This window comes from Toxotes jaculatrix, chromosome 13 (genome assembly GCF_017976425.1).
Source record: "Toxotes jaculatrix isolate fToxJac2 chromosome 13, fToxJac2.pri, whole genome shotgun sequence".
Taxonomy (NCBI): domain Eukaryota; kingdom Metazoa; phylum Chordata; class Actinopteri; family Toxotidae; genus Toxotes; species Toxotes jaculatrix.
In genome coordinates, this window is record NC_054406.1 from 23,738,082 (window position 1) to 23,758,981 (window position 20,900).

The following is a 20,900-nucleotide window of genomic DNA, read 5'->3' on the forward strand; positions in this document are numbered from 1 at the left end:
TTCCACCCCCCCCCCCCCCACCCCCATTTGCTTCCAACGCTCCTATCCCTGGGAAACCCCTCCCCACATCATCACACCTCTCCATCAATTTTCTGCAGGAAATATAAATATATAAATAAAAGCGTTTACAAGTTCTCAAAATACAAACTTTCAAAGTTGCAAAAAAAAATAAAATTGAGGAGCGGCAAAGTCCTTTTCCCGTTCTTCCATGGTCCTTACTCTGCAGAATGTCTGAAGGTCTGGATCTGCAGAAAGTCACATAAATCACACAGAGTTTCATATCAAAGGGTCAATATGCAATGTTGTAGACTCTAAGGCGTGTCATGACAAAGCATTTGTTGTTTAGGGTGCATCAAAGAAAGATATAAATGTGCAAGTGAGAAAGTAACGTCGGTACATAGGGATCGGACTACACCGGCAAGATGACTCGTGGTAGGAATACGAATTTATCAGCTCGATCCTACGGCTTTTAAAAAATACAAAAAAGCAAATAAAACATTTTGTTTTTTTCTTAGAGGTTACAGCTTGCGCTGAAATACACTCTCCTCTGCGTGAAAACTTGTCTACCGGTAAGTCTCCTCAGAACAGCTATTCATTTAAACGTCAGATTTAGTAGAGCGGGCTGAGCGGTGATTTGGGATCGGATACGTCTGCCGGAGTGTGCGGACGAGACAGCGGGGACGAGGATTTTGTGCCGGCTGTCCGTCTGTCTAAAAGCGTCTGAGACTCCGCCGTGTTAAGCGTGATACTTTCTGCAGATCCGGACCTTCAGACATTCTGCAGAGAGTAAGGACCATGGAAGAACGGGAAAAGGACTTTTGTCGCTCCTCAATTTTATTTTATTTTGCAACTTTGTATTTTCAGAACTTGTATAAACGCTTCTATTTATATATTTATATTTCCTGCAGAAAATTGCTGGAGAGGTGTGATTATGCGGGGAGGGGTTTTCCCAGGGATAGGAGCGTCGGAAGCAAATTGGGGGGGGGGGGCGAGTTGTAGCAAACAGAGGAAGGAGACATTATTTCTCATCTTTGTGAGAAGCTCGAATCAACAATTGCCTCGTCACGAGACGCCTTAGAGTCTACAACATTGCATACTGACCCTTTGATCTGAAACTCTGTCACTTAGCACTCCTTTCCATGTGACCACAGCACAAGGAGAAAGGAGCTACAACCAATGTTCACATCAAGCACACCCAAATGTTCACATCAAACACCCTCAATTTATTTATATTTATTTCATGTTGTCTTGAAGGGCATGAAAAACAATGAAGGGGGTAGGATGAAGGAAGTGATGTCAGAAAAGGGGTGGGGGATACAGTGGGAGGGTCTAGGAAGTGATGTCATACAGGGGTGTGGGGGGGGTCGATGGGCGGGATTGAGAATGACATCATAAAGGGTTACGCCACGTGGTGGGGGGTTGGGGGGGTCATAAATCAGGGGTCATAAATCATTCTTTTGACATAAGGGTGTACCCTTATTCTCTATAGTGTATACAAAATAATTTTTTTTATTCGTGATTTTAATTTGGGTGTATTATTTCTGTGAAGAAAACACTTGAATGTGAGCTGTAGGGGTTAATTATGGCTTCTTGGCAATGCTGAATAAGGACACATTAACAGTAGTTTTGTTATTGTAAGGGAAGACTGTGATTTACTTTAAAGTAGAGGAAAAAGAGGATTGTAACCAGGTTAGGTACTTTGTTTTATTTTTGATATTGTGAATTTTTGTATGGATAAAGTCATAAAGATAGAAAAAAAGACAATACAGTGAGAATTTTGCATGTTGGCAAATAAATTCAACAGAGCGAAGCGGCATTGAACTGAAGTACCTGTCGTCTGTCTCGTTCTTTTCTCCTGTTTTCTACAGGAACCTTATCTGTTTATGGGTTCTCAGCCTGAGACCTGTAACACTTCCACATAAAGAAAACTGTCTGTCAAGGGTCAGACAGAGAATTATCAGGATAACACAGGGGTGGGCAAACTGTTCCACAAAGGGACGGTGTGGCTGCAGGTTTTTGTTCCAACCAATGAAGAGCACGCAGTTTGACCAATCAACTGTCTGAAGACTGAGATCAGTTGATTAAATGAGTCAAGTCTGCTGTGCTGCTGCTTGGTTGGAACAAAAACCTGCAGCCACACTGGCCCTTTGTGGAACAGTTTGGCCACAGATTTTGTGCAGTATGTTTGTATATTTTTCCTAAGTGTGCAAATCCTATTGTGTTCTGTTTTTGTGTTCTGCTTACCCTAGACTTTGCTTTGTTTGCTTCTGCATCTCACTCACCCACTCCCAACTCTATCCCTCACACACTGACACAGCTCCACTATCTCCTACACACACACACACCTTTACTCTGCCACATGCACACTCCTGCACCGTTCCCCATGCTGCTCTCCCACACACACACACACACACACACACACACACACACACGCATGCACGCTCCCTTACTCTGTCTCTCACGAAGCTCTCCATCAGAGCACAGCCCATCTTGCACCTGTGGTTGTCCTTGACACCACACTAAACCTCAAAGGTGTAAGTCCCTCTGTCCCGTACATTGTTTCACTACTGTTCCCCATATACAGATGACCATGCTCCTGTTGCTCCCCTTTTGACTCCCCATTATTTTACTCATCTGTGTATGCTCCTGTGAATGTGCTGTACTCATGTCATACTCACTCCTACCATACCTGTTGCTAATTTTGAGGTAGTCTCAAAAGTTTTTAAAAAAGCAAACAACAGAAATTCAGATCCCATTAAAAATAAAATGCATGTGAAGCGTGTTAAAAATGATACACCAGATAAGCAATGACACCACGAGAGTCGAAGCCAAATTCTAGGAAAAAAAGACAAATTTGACGTAGAATTTGAGGCTGGCAAAAATGCACCAACCAGACAAAGGGAAAATGAAAAAAGACATGCCAATTCACGCCCAGTAGTGTCCTTGAGATGGGTCCTTGAGATAATATGTGTATAATATGATGTATCTTTTGAGATTTTCAGATGCTCCTGCAGGACTTCTCATGCTTGTAGACTATGTGTTTGTAGAATAAAGCTTTCTGGACTCAGTCTCTCTGATCTCCGGCACCTGATTGACTCTGTGCATTTTTCTCTAAAGAAGATTTGAACACTCAGAATTTTTCGAGAAGATAAAAACTTAAGAGAGATAAGATTAAGGTGTGGGGACTCAGCCGGACCAGGACCCAGCTTCAACTGGCAGTTGACTGGGTCTGTTGTCTGGCCTGAAAAATCCACATCAGTACAACCGTCACTTGTCGCGGTGTCCCGTTTGTCAGCCAGCTTATCAATTGCCGCCACTTAGCAACTCCACCCCCCATCTGTCTGATGAACCACACTAGTTTAGGGATGATGTTTTTTGTTTATTCTGAATCAGAAATGGAGATAAAAGGCTTATAGCACCTAGTATTCCCAGGTGGTGTCCCATCCAATTTATAACCAGGCCCTACTCTACTTATCTTCCGAGATCAGGCGAGATCGGGCGTGCCCAGGGTGGTATGGCCGTAAGCAACACCAATCCATATAACAAGTCTCTTTATACATGTTAAAACGTCACTAACAAATCCAATGTTTAATAGGGACAATAATCATCTGGATTTCTCTACAAATCCAAGCACAAGAAGCAATCAAAAATCACCTTATCCACCTGACGAGAATTCTCTGACTATCCATCATCTGATAAAGGATTTTACTGCATCTGATTACTTATAGGTCCATTCCTGTCCAACATTGAGTAAGATGTAAGATGGAAATATTTAAAGCAGCTACTTTTTGTGTGTGTGCCCAAACACTTTTGGGCTGAACATCATGTTCTTGTGTGCTTAAATATCACATCAAGTTAACAAACAAATCATCTGAACAAAACATTTCACTAAATGAACTAAACACTAACATGAACTACTAACATGTACTGACTTACTGAAAACCTTGGAGCTGATCTGGACTTTCCTGTAGTTTCCTCTTGTCCTTGTAACAGCAGTAGCTCCTCCCTTCCTTGTCAATAATTGTGCAGAAATATCTGAGTGCTTCTTTCTTCCTAAATCATGAGCAAGTCCTGTCCAGTCCAACTGTTTCTGCTCCTGTTTGACTTCTGAACTTGTCTCTGGCTGTGTGTCCACTTACTGCAGCCTGTGACATCAGACTGTAGAATGTTGATACATCAAAGGCATCAAAGGACAAACACACACACACTCACACACACATACTGGTACTTATATCTTTGTGAGGACACTCTCTGGCATAATGCATTCCCTCGCCCTAACCTCTCTCTCTCTTAGCATCTCAGACCTGTCAGTACCTGTGCCTCTGTCAAAGACCTGTACACACATAAAGTCATGTATTCATGTAGTCATCTGTGAATGTGTGTTTGATGAATGCAAAGTGAAAATGCAGCATGAACCTCGTTTTTGTAAAAGCTTCTTCTCTTGTTTCCTTTGCTTCCTACAACTGTATATTTTTCAAGCATCATCTGTCATATTGAAGAAATAAGTTCATTCAGTAGTGTTTTTTCTTTTTTATTGTCATCATGTACAGTGGACTGGTAACCTCGCTCACAGCTGCTTCTCAGTTACACAGTTTACATTTCCTGATTTGAGAGGAACACACTGTGGAGGGTGTGTGGAGGAAAAACAAAGCAGTAGCTCCCTCAGAGAGGATCAATGAATGAGGCCAACTGATTGTTTGTATAATAACCATCTGTGGTTATACACCTGAGAGCAGAATGATAAATGAATGACATCTACTTTGCACCTATGTTGTTGTGACAAAAGATGATGAAAGAATGATGAAGAATTATACCATGATCAGAATTATTTTCTTTCAGGTGAAGAACAGATTGAATATGGAGGCTCCATTGGACATAATAGCTGTTTATCAAAGGGCTGCTGGTGTCAATATTATGTGTTGATTTTTTTAACATTGGTTTAAAGAATCTCTCTGCAACGTGAAACCAATTTTGTGGGAAGGCTGAGTTACCTTGAAGCATTTCACCACCTGACAGCAGCAAAGCTGGAGCCTTTTTTCATCTGTCTGATGATTTAACAAACTATCTATGGTTTTTTGAGTCTCATATTGAAGGGTCACTGCCCTCCAGAATGACCTTTGACCCCATTATAAACTACTAGTGGAGTCAAAGCATCTTCAGCAAGCAGCTGAACTCCTCCTCTGCCTCTCTTTCTTCCCTCTGAGCTCCTCAGGCTGCTGAGCTGTAGGACTCTTCAGACTAACTGCTACAGACGGCTCCACTATGGCTCTGATTTGTCTGCTAAATAAAGCTGTTTGACAGTTGATTTAAACACCATGTGCAGTTCAGCAGCTCTGAGGAGAAGAAGTGAATCAGTGTCTCAGTGTCCAGGTGAATGGGAGCTTCACCTTTTTGTCTCTGTGTCTTCTGTGAGCCAGTGGAGGAGTTTCTGTGGATGAAGATACTGAATGTTAGTTGGAACATCTGCACAGATTATAGTACAATGTGACTCACAGAGAAATACATCAGATCAATGAAGCAGATGCATCATGAAGTGAGGTTGTGAATAATGATCAGTGTTCAGCACAGCTCTGTTGTGATGATGAGGGTGATGCTGGCTGTGTTGTGGGTTTGGCCACAGTCACGAGAGGCTTCACAAAGAGGTTAACAGAGACAAGATTTAGTGAGATACAAGACTGGCACAGACAGTGATGGAGGTTTAAAGGATAATTGCAGTTTATTTCAACCCGACATATTTGCCTTATATGTGACTATTCCCTTTTATGTGTTATGCTAACTTTGCACTCATCACCAGACACACTTCCTTTCACTTTTCAAATAAACATGACTAATTTTTATTTTTACATGAATCATTTTAAACACTTGTCTCTGAGTCTAAACCAAAAGTAACCACAGAAAGTAGCTGCCTGGAACGGCCATTACTCTGATTTATAGGGATCTACATGCCCACTTTAAATCTTTAGAATGACAAGCTGCTGTTTGGGATCTGAGTCTCTCTTAGAGTCCCAGGGTTGGGGTGTGTGACTGTGCTGTGATCACTAACATTTATTTTGTAATATTGTTCTGCTGTCCTTCTGGTATCCTGCTCAGCATGAGATCACTCACACATCAACCATCTGTGGAAATTTGATCTTTTCATCATACATGCAGACATTTGTGGATGAAACACACTGCAAACAAGGAGTTTCACTCAAGATTGAGACATTTTATTAGTCTTCATTCACCAATAACACTCAGAAACACATTCAGCAAAGCTGTTGTATAACATGTCTGTAGGAGCACATTTACCTCTGAATCAGTACATCAAGCAGTGTTTGTTTTCATACATAAGTGCAGGTCTTTCAGTGAGAACAAACATTCTCGCTTCTGCTTTTCAGGCAGTAATTCTGGTAAATAGACTGATTCAGTGGCTCCACTCAAAATAATTTCATGTTGCATTTCTGTTTGGAAGCAAACATCAAGGGAAAAGGGGTAAACAGACAAAGAAGAGCGGATACTCTGGGTGTGTTAGGGAGCAAGAAAGTGTGAAACACTTAGATTACAGTCACACACCCCACTCCACTCATTACCATGATGACAGCTGTGAAGGGAAACGTGCACAAGGACATTAATGAGAATTTGATCCAGTTCAGCAATTTCCCCCCTAATGTGATGATTATCATTATTCAATCCACTTGGATAATGTGAAAGATTAATGATGTAATATCTAATCAGATTCATCAGATCACAGTGTGAGATTTCTCTGATCATCAGATAGAAAACAGTGTCAGAGATTTTGCAGAACTCTTAAGGACAACATTTCTACACACTGCAGCAAACTAACAGTTTACCCATATCCCATTAGGATCTGCACACTGGACACGTCTTGAACATGAATATGAATATATACCTTTATTGTTCACTGGGGTGGAAATTTGTCTTCAGCTTCACCAAACACAAGGAGCAACAACAGTTCATGTCAATGTCTCTCACCCCTACCCTCAAGACTCAGATTCTAGTTCCTCCTCGTCCTACCTCTGCTTCACAAAGACTCTGCGGCTCATGTCCCTTGCGTGACTATTTGTTTGGATTCTTTGTTTCGTAGTTTGTTTGTATTCATTATTTTGATTGTGATTGACTGCCCTGTCCTGATGTGTTTCACTTGTTACATAATTCCCTTGTATATTTAAGTCTCTGTGTTTCCTTCATTCCTCTGTGTTTCCTCATGCTTCTACTTAGTTCCTGTTCATGTTTTACTGGCAACAGGAATTGTTATGTTTTATACTTTGATGTACTCCTCCTAGCAGGTTGACCAGATCCTTTTAAACGCCAGGACAGAAAAGCACCTTGATTATTTTACATACATCTTGAAGCTTGTCTGAAGTCACAGTGACAGGGGGCCCCAGCGCCATTATGGTCTATCTGCACACATATCTGCTTTCATTCAAGATACAAATATGAAACTGGTTGAAATAGTAAGTGATATTTATCCACATTAATGTGAAGCCTGAATGTTTGTGTTGAAGACGTCACTGTTGAAATGGAGAATTTAGTTCCATTGGAGTTCAGCTGATTCAGCTGATCAATAATCAATAATAATGAAAACATCAAACAGCAGCAGAGTGTGTGTGTGTGTTCACACTGGGAGTCATGAGGAGGTTTCATGTCTTAATAACACTTCAGCATGTGAACTTCAGTCTGACTGAGACTCAGTCCAACCAGTTATACTACATATTTGGATAATGAAGAGACCACACACACACACACACACACGCACACACACACACACACACACACACACACACACACACACACACACACACACACACACACACGCACACACACACACACACACCTCTCTGGGCAAAGCCTTGCAGTTTACTTTCACTTTGACCAAACTTTGTGGCGCAGATGATTTTCTCCATCTGAAGGTAAATGTCAGCAGTTTTAATGATTTTGTTCTTCTGGTTATTTTAGATGGAGAAACTGGTTTATTATGAGTGTTTTACAGTTGGATGGAGTTTGTTTAAATCAGAAGGAGGTTTGAAACAGTCGTCTCAAACTGAAATATCAGCTTGGAAATTTTACACGAGTAAAGATGGCTGTCTGTTCATGACATTCGTGTGTGTGTGTGTGTGTGTGTGTGTGTGTGTGTGTGAGGAAAAAAATTGTGACGGGTCTAGAAGGCAGATCAGTGGAAATGTTAAAGTCCTGATGAACTTTTCAGACAATATTGAACTATTGTGAAATAACAGGATATGGTCTATAACAGACATGGACTCATGGGCCTCCTTCTCAGAGCAGGAGGAGCAGCTGATATTTCTACAGAACAAATGATGGAGAGGATGATTTCAGTTGATGTGCAGATGAATGATTTATGTTTTCTCTCCAGATGAAGGTAGAAAGTGTGTGTGAGCTGATGTGGATGTGAATTCAGCATCATGAATCAGTGTGAGGACAGAGAGGAGGGAGCCCCTCCCCCTAAAAGCAGTCTGTGTGGGGACCATGAGATCCAGACCAAAGCTCAGAGGTGAGATGAGGATCTCTAACTGTCCATGACTCTTCTCCATGTCAGAGGTCAGCACTCACATCACTGCACCATCATTATTCACACTCAAAGCTCTGTGTGTGTTGTGTTGAAGGCCAGAGCAGCAGCACACACCAGACTCTGCTGGACCTGGACCTGAACATGGACCTGAGCCCAGCTGTGTGTCCATGAAGAGTGACAGGTCAATGCGTTGTCTCATTACTTTTAAAGGACAGCCTCCCTCTGCTGCAAAGAAGTGAGCTGCAACTGACTACATGCTTTCTTCTTTACTATGAGAACACTGTATGAATAATAGGTATGTTGTCCCTGTCCCCATGTCCCTGATGGTCTTAATCTCTGTGTTCACCAGGATCCATCAGAGACCAGACTTCCCTGGACCTGAGCCCAGCTGTGTGTCCATGAAGAGTGACATGTCAAGGAGTGACCTCATTGATTTCAAAGGACAGCCTCCCTCTGCTGCAAAGAAGTGAGCTGCAGCTGAGTTTAAAATGTATCAGACAGCTGTCCTGTATAACTGGTCTTCTATGAAAGATGAAGTGATTGTGTTTTGTCTCCAGGCTTCATGAATGACACAGTATATGAACATGATCAGGCTGAAACACAGGCTTTAGTGGCAAAGTTGATGTTTCTCTTTTCAAGAAAAGCACTTCTTATGTTCTTATATGTGTCATTCAGATCAGAACTAAAACTCCCTGTAACTCAGCACCTATCCAGTTCCAGTGTTTGTGTTAGTGTCCTGTAGCAGAGGTGAGACTTCTGTCAAACCCTTAAAACTCATCATTTAAAAGGTGGACTTGTTGTGATGACTCTCGGTCATGAGGTACAGAATTGATTGCTTGTTTCCTCTCATTGAGAATGTCACAGCACAGTAGTGTTTGCTTTAATCAGGACAGTCACCACAGAACATAAAAGCAGCTGTTGTTTGTGTACAAAGCATAAAACGCTCACAGATGCTGCAAACATAATGTGAGCTAATTCTTCATGATTCCTCCACAGAGTGGACCAGGAGAGCTCAGAGGTTCCCAGTGCTCAGTCTGCCCAGCAGCATCAAACACACCTGGACTCCATATTTATGGTCTGTACATGGACAACAACTACTTTGACATTGGTTGTGTTGACAATAATCTCCATGCTGCACTTTTTAGACCAATGGATTGTCAGTGTGTCCAACATGGACCTGATGTTTGGCTCCATGGTTTTACTTTGATTGTGTCATTCATATAGTTTTCTGTTGAATCAGTCACTGATGTTGTTTCTTGTTTGTTCATTCAGGACATGTTGCTGCAGTTTGTCAACGTAAACTTAAATCTACTCTGAAGAAGAAGTTCCAGTGTGTGTTTGAGGGGATCTCTAAAGCAGGAAACCCAACCCTTCTGAATCAGATCTACACAGAGCTCTACATCACAGAGGGAGGGACTGGAGAGGTCAATGATGAACATGAGGTCAGACAGATTGAAACAGCATCCAGGAAACCAGCCAGACCAGAAACAAGCATCAGACAAGAAGACATCTTTAAAGCCTCACCTGGAAGAGACGGACCAATCAGAACAGTGATGACAAAGGGAGTGGCTGGCATTGGGAAAACTGTCTTAACACAGAAGTTGACTCTGGACTGGGCTGAAGACAAAGCCAACCAGGACATTCACTTCACATTTCCATTCACGTTCAGAGAGCTGAATGTGCTGAAAGAGAAAAAGTTCAGCTTGGTGGAACTTGTTCATCAGTTCTTTACTGAAACCAAAGAAGCAGGACTCTGCAGGTTTGAAGAGGTCCAGGTTCTGTTCATCTTTGATGGTCTGGATGAGTGTCGACTTCCACAACACTGAGATCCTGACTGATGTGAGAGTGTAGAGAGGTCTGAGGAGTTAAAATTATAAACCTCAAAGTAATATAACTTACTGATACTGAGTGGTGACACAAATAACTAAAAAGTGTGGCAGACATGCATTCAAACAAATAAGTTCATTTAAACCTAGATAATTAAGACAGGAAGTGTTGAGAACTAACAGGCCTGAAAGAACAAAAGTACTCAGGTAAGTACAAATGATAGCCTTTATTCTACAGTATTGAAATAACCCAGATAGCTCCAACTGAATACAACAATAACAGTTTAAAACAAGGGTAGAGTCCTCACTGTGGGGAGATTCTATCACAACCTGCTTATACTCACACCATGTGCTCACCTGGTGCTGGTCCCACAAGAAGACACTTCAAACACTGCAAGTCTACAAACACTGCACTGCACATGAGAAAATTCAAGACATGACTATGTGACCGCCACCATTTATATTACCACACAGCATGCAGAGTGTGTACCCTGCAAACTGCTCCCCACAGGCTGGATCTCTACCTAAAAATAAAAACAAAATCATTTGGTTCAGATAAAATGAACAAGAAAGGACTTATATGGACAGATAATTAAAAACTCAATAATGAGTTCACAGGAACTAATGTCAGTGCAGCAGAATCATTACATCAGTCCCTGTTAAAACAACATGTGAAGTAAATAAAGCCAGCCAATAAAAGAACCGCTCAGGCCAAGCAGCAGTCTGGATCTGGGCCCGAAAGAGGCGACAACAACTATTAAAAATGTGTATTAATACTTTGGGGGATACAGCCCCACTACACTGCCTTTAAATAAGTTTCATACTTATAAGACTCAACAAGGTGCAACCCTCAGTCTTCCTGCCAGATCAGGGGTCGACAACCTTAAATACTCAAAGAGCCATTTGGAAGAGAAAACACCTGGAGTCACAAAACCCTTTTGACATCTAAAATGAGGATACCACTGCATGTATCATTTTTTTAAACCTGTATGCTATGTATATATATATATATAACCAAATGAGAAAAATAAAAAGTGTAAACAGTGATAATTGTTTTGTACTGTAGAGAGAACAGCAGTTGTCTCTGCCTCTTTCCATGGTGCTGACTGAGAGGTTGTTAATGCTTCACTTCACAGTCCACATTGTTTGGAGTTGATGAAAATCTACAGCAACAGGATTAAAAATAAAGTAGCAACTCTCATAAACCTTCAAATGATTTTTTTTAAACTAATTGTCTTCATCCTGTGTTGCAAATAATAATATGTGTGAACTTCATTATAGAGGCTAATGGGCTCATTATTGGCTAATTGCAGCACTGTATGCTGCTTCCAACAGGATTTCAGCAGATATATTAATGTGAATGTTGCACACACTCCTTCTGTTAGTAGTTGTGTACAGTTCAGCTGCTGCTGTCCTTGGTGCTGAATTCACCAACCCGTGGGGCACGGGCATTATGTATTGAAAATCTTTAAAAATGTTCTTATTTATAATCCTATAGAAAGATTAAAATTACCCTTTAAAAAGAAAAGTTGTTACAGATACAGATTTAAATATTTTCTTTTTCCAAAAAAGATGGGTTTAAAAGGGGACCACAGACACAATCCAAGCTTCACTTACTGCCGACGGTGGCGGTAAACAGACTTTGCAGCTCCCCTTCGCCCACTACTGCAGGGGAGCAGTAGTAGTGGGCACTGTCTGCAGTAGTGGGCGAAGGGGAGCTGCAAAGTCTTTTCTAGACTTTGTAAAGTCTGCTGCAGGTGTGGGTGAGATCTGATCCTGAAAGACCACAGGTCTTATTTATAAACATTTTGGTGTCTCTGTCATGTCACTGTGATGTCATCAGTTGACCTGCCTTTGATGTGCCTTTGATGTATTCTGGTGTCCTCTGATATATTTCTGACCTGGTGTCTCTGTGATGTCACAGACTGTGATGTCATCAACTGACCTGCCTTTGATGTATTTTGACCTTTGAGGAAGAACCTAAATTAAATCCTTTGTGTTTGTTATGAACGTTAACTGTAAAGCTTTGGTGAAGCTGCACCACAGTGTCAACCTGACGTGGAACAGGCTATTATTGACACACGTTTCCATAGCAACCAAATATTACATCACTGCAGTAAAATCTTGTTTTTGAATATATTAGTTTGGTGCTTCCTTTCTACCATTGCAACCCCCTACACCCCAAATTCCCTAATCATATGTCTCACCTTTGAAACAGAGAAAGCAGTGTGAGGCCTGGGGAACATGGGAATGGAGGGCTTCTTATAACACACACAGCAACTGCATCGCCTTAACTAACCCGCATCAGGTCTCTGGTCATCTGGTCTCATGTGGACAGCAATAATGTATGAAAGCTTTCAGTGTGTGTGCAGAAATCATTTCCATTTCCTCCACCTGACCAGTTTGACCAACATGAAACAGACCTGACTTGTCTCTGAGAATCAGCCGTCTCACTTCTCTGACTCTGACACCACACTTCCCATCATATTGCTGTGATGGGATTCCATCTAACCTTTGCTTTGCTTCTCTTGCTGCTGGCATGTTATTATGAAAACAGTTTCTTCCTTCTTCCTCTGAGCCTAAAATACAAATGAGCAGTGGGATGGAAACAGGTGGAGAATTTAAATAAACTCTACAAACACAGTCCACCTTTGCCACAAGGTCTCGTGGGTGGAAGCTTCACAGATGGAAACAAAAGTGAGAACAAAAATACAATAAATTACAAATATAATAATAGAAAATGTAACTGGGAGCAGCAGTGTCTCTTCTGTGTGAGGGCAAAGATCCAATGAGCAAGTGAAGCCCACAACATGGAGTGACATTATGTGACAGTGTAAATAAAAAGTTGTGTTGAGTAAATGTCCATCAGTTACACTTTACTGTGTTGGACAGTAAATAATAATAATAATAATGTTTCTTCTGTAGATGTTCTCACTGCAGCTCGAGGGAAGAATAGAAAGTAAAGAAACAGCTTCAGTGGCTCTGACAGAACTAAGTGGAATAAATCTGCTGTCACGCTTGTTTGCACACAGATAACTGGCTTTATCCAATGAGACCAACTAGACTGTCTTCACTTTGACCTCTGACATATACTGGAACACCACTGTATATATGGGACTATTCAGCTCCTGTAGATACACTAGAAGGATTTTAGACTGAAGACATATTTTTATAATATCATCATATATCAAAAGTGGAAAATATGCACTAATGTTATTCACACAAATAATATAGTTTTTCTTAATGTGCCAATTTTCCATTTGAGCTGTCGTCTTCACATTTGTCCTCAGCTCATGTTTTTAGAATTATAAAGGCAGATACTTGAGTCTGACTCTGATGTTGTTTCCTGCATTAATCAGCTCATCTTCTGTCTTAAGGAAAATACCATGTATTTAAACTACACATAGTCAGTGTCAGTGAACATCACACAGCTTTAATATGTGATAAAAGAACTTTATTTCCCCCTCTGGACATTAGACAGTGTCCACTGTGACTGTCCAGTATGAATGTTTAACGGTGCAGAGACAGAATAACACAGAGACAAACTGCTGGCTAAGAGACAGAGGACTCACACAGACACAGTCTCTTCCTCTCTGGATAACAGTTCCGGTAGGGGTCGCTAATGTCCGTGTGAAAGCAGCAGAAGAAGCAGCGACAGAGTCTCCAGCTCTTGTGTTCATCAGCAGCGTTCACACTGGGATTTCTTCCTCCGCTCGGCTTCATCTGCAGCGCTTTCTCTTCTGGAAATGAACCGCTGGACACGGAGCTTCGTCGGGAAGAGCGCGGAGCTTTTGCAGCTGATTAAAGGACACCATGCTTTACTTCTGGATACACACCGTGTGGATCCCCGCCGTCGCTTTCCTCTTTGGATTTCAAGGCAAAGGATCGTTTCACTCTTTTCATTTCATGTCCTGGCGTTTTCCACTAGGAAACACCGGAGCTGAGAGGGAAATTCCAGCTACCGTGGATGTTTATTGTGCGTGTGTCCGTCTGATGCTGACTCGAGTTGTGAAGGTCTGTGAAGTGACGTCCCTTCCTGAAAACACCTGACATGACAGAGAGGTCTGCGCTCCTCTGACTTTCTGCTGCTTCCTGTTACAGCAGAGCTCTGTTTGCTCTAAATGAAGTTAGTGATGAGTGGAGCTGAGCCGAGCTGACAGCAGTCTTCATGTACAGTAGCAGTGTGTGACACAGAGAGCAGAGCAGCCTCAGAGGCTGATGGTACAGCTGACAGCTTCAGTACAGTCTCCTCTCAGCACAGAAACACGTGGAGCCTGTTGGACTGTCTCCACTGCTGGACTTATTTCTGAGAGCTGGTCTCTCTGATGAAATGTGTGTGTGTGACATTTGTATTAGGCCGTATGCAAGTTAGCTTGTGTGTATTGTTAAATAGCTGTAAATACCAAACCTAACCACAGAGTGGACTCTGGATACAAACCCCAGTCTCCCACCTCCACTGCTGTTAATAAACTTCATTACCTCATTCATTCATTCATTTCCTCTGAACATCATCCAGCCACATTATGTTTCACACATAATGGATTTGCTTTTCCACAGTTTACTACAGTTTAGTGTATTTAGTGTATGTGGTTGTAGTGAGCGAGGGAGTGAGAGAATGAATACAGGAAGACAGATGGATCAACACGGTGAACAAAACATACAGGTGTACAATGACAGTGTTGTGGTAAAGCTGAGTTACAATCCAATATCATAATACAGAGAGGGAATATATACTTCATTAAAATGAGCAGTGAAAGAGCACAGACGAGTCACATCAATTCACTGAACTCCTCCTGTCACAGTCACAGAATAATGATCACATTACTATAGAAACTTCTGGATAAATGATGGAACAGTTCGTCATTTTCTCCGACCAACAAGAAAATGTGTTTTTCTTTGAATCATGAAAATCTTTAAAACGAGTGTTGTAAGAAGAAAAGTCAAAAATGACAGAAGAAATTTTCTCCTCTCTCTTCAAAAACTTTCAAGAGTCATCATGAAGAAATAAAGTTACCACAACACCTCAGACCCACGGCGCAGGTGGCAGGGACTCCAGCTCATCGCAGACTACAGAGAGAAAAACTTGTCTCCAACTACACCACACTCCCTGATGAGCTCAACGAGTTTTATGATCGCTTTGACGGTGCCAACACCGACCAACCGAGAGGAGCTGTGGCCACAGAGGGGACACAGGACACACTGCTCTCTGTGACATCAGTGGAGGTGTGGGCTGCTCTGCAGAAAACACACCCACGGAAAGCAGCGGGCCCAGACCAAAGATTTACCAATGACCCCATGTATGTACAGAAAAGGTTCCAAATAAGTTACAATGATTGGTAATAACGTCCAATTGTCAATGTATATATATCACCATGAACGCAAAACCCCATAATATGCTACTTTTCAGGGCAACTCTGTAACAACCTTAAGCTTCTGAACATCTACCACAACATCTCTAATTCAGTTTCCACTGGAAACATTGATGCCTCTGCCTCCACCTGATTTCCTGTCATCTCTCTACTGTCCATAATAAAGGCATAAAAAACCCAAATCACTTAAAGATATACTCACATTCCCATTTCCACATTCAAAGCACTGGTGTTTGATCTAATTCTTCCTGCTGTCCATACTGGCTGCCAGGAGATCCCTTCTTTAAACAATTTCTGTGGAAATGATAGGCCACAAAATCCACAGTCCTATTTCTGTGCAAATAGTAATTCCAAAATTCATCAGCATTGTTAAACAAAATCAAGTGGGAATCTTCAAATGTTTGTCTTTTAGTGCAGAATTTCCTCTCTGTGTTGCCATCTCTCCACCACAGCTTTGCAAGGAAACATTAGGTGTAGAAACACAAAGAGGGGAATTTTGGACTAAAAATACCTGGAAGATAGAAACTTGATCTACTCAGACTGTTGAAGCCTCATGTTTGCTTCTTTTCAAATCTGGAAGTCAACTTTTCCACAGGACAGGGACTGTGGATTTTATGCTCCATCATTTCCATTAGAATTTCTTTAGAAAGGATCTTGTTGCAGACAGTACAGACTTCCTAGAAATCCTTTCCTTTAACACAAACTACAGTGCATCACACCAAAAAAAAGTTAAGAAGTTGAGCAACCATGAGAATATCTCACAATCATGATCAGCATAAAAAAAAACAATATTGTCCATGAATGATAAGCACACAATCAAACCACCGGGCTTATAGGTATAATTACTTGCCGTCACAGTTTCACAAACATATCATTTGGACAAAACATTTCAAAACAGTAACTTCTAAACTAGACACTGACATGAACTACTAACATGTACTGACTTACTGAAAACCTTGGAGGTGATCTGGACTTTCCTGTAGTCTCCTCTTGTCCTTGTAACAGCAGTAGCTCCTCCCTTCCTTCTCAATAATTGTGCAGAAATATCTGAGTGCTTCTTTCTTCCTAAATCATCAAGTCCTGTCCAGTCCAACTGTTTCTGCTCCTGTTTGACTTCTGAACTTGTCTCTGGCAGTGTGTCCACTTACTGCAGCCTGTGACATCAGGCTGTAGAATGTTGATACATCAAAGGCATCAAAGGACAAACTCTCTCTCTCACACACACACACACACACACTGGTATTTATATCTTTCCCTAGCCCTTACTCTAACCCTAACCAAAACCCAATTCTAACCCTGAAACCAAGTCTTAACCCTCAAACATCAACATGAACACAGATGGAAACACTGCAGAGCTGCTTTGGATGGTTTAACAGGTGGAGATCATCAGATAATGGAATGACCTGATACCTTCATCTGTTTCCATAAACACATGGAGGAAATCTCCCAAACACAAACTTAACCACAATGTGATTCACAGTTAACAAACACACTTGCATGTAAACTCTCACACCAGCATAAAAATAAGTCATTGTTTTAGGATCTGAAGAAGAAGATCCAGGATGAAGGAGATCAGGAGACAGGAGCCCCACAACAGAAGAGAGAGAAATAAAAGAAATTAAAACAAACTTACAAAGAGATGAAGAATCACCTTAAAGTCATTGTAGTAAACAAAGTTTTGTTTCTGGACCCAGACTGAGAAAATACCAGTAACTGAAAATAATGATGAAATAATGTTGGAGGGAAAAAAATGCTTCCTCCTTCCATCCAGCCTGGTTATTTTACAGCTTCTACTCCCAGAACATGATGATATGGTGTCAGCTTTAACTTTCACCATCAGCTTCCTACTTGATTCAGGTGACAGGTGTAACTGTTATCTCAGTGTGATGCAGAGAAGAGACCAACATTCAGCAGGACTCTGTGGATTTAAGGTCTAACAGCACAAGATAAGTTGAACGAGATCTAAAAGAAACATGAGTCAAAATGATTGAAGGAGGACTTACTATGGACTGACAGGAGACAGAAAGACACTTTACAGTAATTTCTACCCCCTGCCCAGTTCAGCCTCTGCACAGCTCTGAAGGACAAACACTGCTGTGACTGTATTTAAAAGGCAACATACTATGATTCACATTAACAACTGACAATCATATCACTGATAAAACATTGAATTCAATAGCTAATTAAAAAGTGCAGAAGTAAACTGGCAGAACAGTGAGACCTTAAGTGAGATTAGTTTCTTTGTGAGCTCATGATCAAGTCTGTCGAGGGCACAGGATGAAGCAGGATGAACGGTTTGTATTTTTAGGTAAGAAGTTTTTGGCCACAATCCCAGTTTTCATTTAAAGCACAGACTCATCACTCTGCCTCCACAAAGACTCTAATCTAGTCACAAACTGCTTCACAGTCAAAGAGAGAGAAACAAATAAATAAATAAAACAATAAGAACAGCAGATAAAATACAAGAGAGGAGCAGATATAGAACACAAGTGTAAACAGAAAATACTACGTTACCTAAAAACCTGTCTGAACAGATGGATTTGTATCTGCTTTGTGAAAGAGTCCACAGAGTCCACACACCTCAGACTTACTGGGAGATTATTCCAAAGTTTAGAGGCTGCAAACTGGAAAGCACAATCTTCCTGAGTCTTAAAACATGTCCGAGGTACATTTAGAAAGTCAGCACACTATACAGGGACAGTGATACACCTGGATGTGTTTCATCCAAAATAAAAATACTACCTTCTTCAACTAATACTGTATGTCAGCTTTCAGGGAGTCTGAAGACCCCAACCACCAACAGTGCGAGCTGCACACTGAATGTGATATTTCAGAGTTCTTTGTATTAACTTTTCCCCAGTTAAGCAGGAAAAGTTTGGTTTGCATTATCAGTAACATAACACAGCTCTGATATGGCTGTAACTGATCAGTAAACAGTGACATAAGGCTGATATCCCAAAGTACAAACAAGAGCACAGGAGTGAGACTAAAGTCCAAACTGTAGAGACTGAGGTAGAAGCTGCAAAAGTCCTGAGAGCTGAAAACAGAGAGACGTTTTAGAACAGAGCTTTCTCTCTAATCTTCAGCATAGATACACAAGTTTAGCTACTGAAGACACAGCTAAGGAGAGGAGAATGTTAAGAGTTGGCAATGGCCGGCTGTGTTACCAAGCCAGGTCACAGCAGCAGTGCAGCCATCCCCTACTACCCTGGAACATTGTGTTCCCAGAATGCAGGTTTACTTGTGGTTCCTAAAGTCTCCAATAGAGAGAATGGGAGGCAGAGCCCTCAGATATCAGGCTCCTCTACTGTGGAACCATCTACTAGTTTGGGTCTTGGAGGCAGACGCCCTCTCCATGTTTAAGAGGAGGCTTCAAACTTTCCCTTTTGATGAACCTTATAGTCAGAGCTGAGTAAGGCTTTCCTGAATGAGCCACTAGTTATGCTGCTATAGGTCTACACTGCTGGAAGACTTCCCATGATGCACTGATTTCCTCTCTCCTCCTCTCCCTCTCCATCTGTACACATTCATATCCCATTAATGTATGTTACTAACTGCAGAGTCTGGATCTGTGGCTGCAGACAAACTACTGTTCCACATGCAAAGCACTGGTGGTTGATCTTCAACATAAATGATAAAAAATACTTGGAGGACGCCTGTTTCAACTATATAAGTCAGACTGCTGAAGCCTCATGTTTGCTTCTTTTGAACTTTGGACGTCCCTTTTACACAGGACATGGACTGTGGATTTTATGCTTCATCATTTAGGACGATCCAAAGCAACAACCACAAATGATTTCAATTTACATAAAAGCATGTGAATGTTTTTGAACATTTGAAGTTTAAAAGACAAACTTGAAAAAATAGCCACCTTTCCTTTAACACAAACCATAATGCTTTGAAGCAAAACATGGAAACCTAAATTGACAATAGGAAAATCTCACAGATACAATCAGCATAAACTGAACATGTACTGAAACCTTTGGGCTGAAGTCCTTGTGTGATTAGACATCATGCCAATTTAACAAACACATCCCACTGAACTGAAACACTGACATCAACTAAAAAAAGGTTTTGACTTACTGAAAACCTTGGAGCTGATCTGGACTTTCCTGTAGTTTCCTCTTGTCCTTGTAACAGCAGTTACAAAGGCATCAAAGGCATCAAAGGACAAACTCTCTCTCTCTCTCTCTCACACACACACACACACACACACACACATTGTTGTCTTAATATAGTTATGAGGACACATCATAACTGAAAGCCTAACACTAACCAAAACATAACCCATACTAATGATATTCATTCTTCTCAAAAATACCAAATGAATTACAACAATAAGCACTCAGGACCATTCAGCTGGGTTGGTGAATTCAGCACCAAGGACAGCAGCAGCTGAACTGTACACAACTACATGTACTAACACACAGCAAATTCACAAAGTACTAAAATCTGGAGTCAGGCAAAAAAGTGTGAAAGAGTTACATTTCTGGAGTTTATTTTATAACTCTGACTACAGTTTGTGTTAAGGTGTACACCCAGGCCGAGTTGAATTTTGGACTTTATTCCCTGGTGTTCAGGATCTGGTTTTAACTCTGTCCCTGGAGTTCACGACGCATTTTATCGCGGCATGAGCAGCACAAGGAACGTCGTCACAAGGCTGGTAAGAGCATGATTTTTATCAGAAAGTACTTTAAATGTGTGATATTTTGTCATTGTTCTCACTTTATCTACTTACATAGTACCGCTAATGACTGCGAACTTGATGTTGAACGTAACCCCATTGCTTTTACTCCATTATTTAGAGCAAGTAGCTCCCGCAGCATTAGTAAGCTAACTGTCCTTAGCTGCCATTGTGGAGCTGTTAGCTTTCACTCAAACGTTAATGTCGGCCATACTGTCTGTGGCGTGTGATGTGTCTGTATGACGGTAATGACAAACTGTTTGATAAGCTTCACAAATTAATGACGACGCGCATCTTGAAGGTAATTAATACTGTTTTGGAAATAACCATCCAACAATGCAACCGCATGTCGGTGTTTTAAGAGAATAATTTCCGGCTCAACGGCGCAGACGCAGCTGAAAAGTCAGTTTTGGCTAGCATGCTAACAGTTGAGCTTATAAACTGTAGCCTTGCTGTTTTGAACAGCGGTGAGAAACGTGTATTTTAACAGTGTG

The 20,900-nt window shown here is 41.3% G+C and overlaps 1 pseudogene; it reads right to left on the reverse strand.

Moving 5' to 3' along the window:
• Positions 1 to 3,407: 3,407 nt before the first annotated feature.
• LOC121192515 lies at positions 3,408 to 3,526 on the reverse strand (annotated as a pseudogene).
• Positions 3,527 to 20,900: the final 17,374 nt, after the last annotated feature.